Below are 1,302 nucleotides of genomic sequence, written 5' to 3'. Positions count from 1 at the left end.
CTAATTCAGTAAAGAAGTTTTTTGGTAGCTTGATAGGTATGGCACTAAATAGGTAAATTAATTTGGGTAGAATTGTCATTTTTATTATGTTAGCTCGTCCTACCCATGAGCAATCAATGACTTTCCAATTGTTTAGATCCAGTTGAACTCTGATCTTTTGACTCCCAGGCCAGTCCCTTTTCCACTATACCATACTGCCTTTCCTAGGATTGATTGATTGATTGTAGGTCCAGCAGGAATTCAGAGGAAGGAGGGATGGACGAAATCATCAGGAAATAGGTAGGATTTCAGTCTGGCATTAAAAGACTTGTAGAGGAGAAAGGGAAAAGAAAAATAACATTCTCACCACATGAGATAGAGTATACCCTAGTGGAAAGAACACAGGGCATCTCTACTCTCTTTCCTTATCCCATATTCAAAATATTGGGGTATTCCTTGTCCCTTCTCCCTCTCTCATCTTTCTTATCTAGTCAGTAAGTCTCTCTTCTCCTCTCTATTTCTATTGCCACTTCCCAAGCAGTCCTCTAATTACCCTAGGCTAGACTATTCTGATAGCTGCCTATGGCATCTTCCCACCTCCATTCTCTTCCTCTCTAACCCAGCCTTCATTGACCACAGGGCTAATCTCTCTTAGGACAGAGCTGTGAAATGACTAGATAAGAGAGTAATTACTCTCTTTTGGCTACGAAATGTTTAAATTCTTCTGCCTGGATTCAAGGGCCTACCTGGTCTGGCCAAGCCTTGTTTTTATAGTCTTAGTTTAAAATATTCCTCTCCTTCCACTTTACACTCCAGCCAAATTGGACAGTGCTGCTCCTGAACATTTCACATGCTATGTATATCCTGTGCCTAGAATGTTTTCCTTTTTCCTCTTTGTGTATTTTATTCTCATCTGTCCTTTCAAGCTTAATTCATATACCTTCTCCTCTAAGAAGTCTTCCTCCCTCACACCCTTGAACCACTCAGGGCTCTTTGCTTATACCTATCTTAGGTACTTACCATTTATTTTGTGTTTATGTATTTGTCTTGTCCCCTGGTTAGTCTATTACCTCCAGGAGGATAGGAACCAAGTCTTATCTTAATCATCCCCAGTGCCTTGCTTAGTATTCAATATTCATTAGTTCTCTAATTAGATCAGCAATTCTCAAACTTTTTGTTCTCTGGACCTCTTTAAAAAACCTTACCTTTTATTTTAGAATCACTAAGTTTTGGATCCAAGGCAAAAGAGTAGTAAGGGGTAGGCAATTGGGGTCAAGTGACTTGTGCAGGGTCTCACAGCTGGGAAGTGCCTTAAGTCAGATT

The sequence above is a fragment of the Gracilinanus agilis genome, chromosome 6 (genome assembly GCF_016433145.1).
Source record: "Gracilinanus agilis isolate LMUSP501 chromosome 6, AgileGrace, whole genome shotgun sequence".
In the NCBI taxonomy this organism is placed as follows: domain Eukaryota; kingdom Metazoa; phylum Chordata; class Mammalia; order Didelphimorphia; family Didelphidae; genus Gracilinanus; species Gracilinanus agilis.
Note: the sequence above shows the minus strand (reverse complement) of the source record.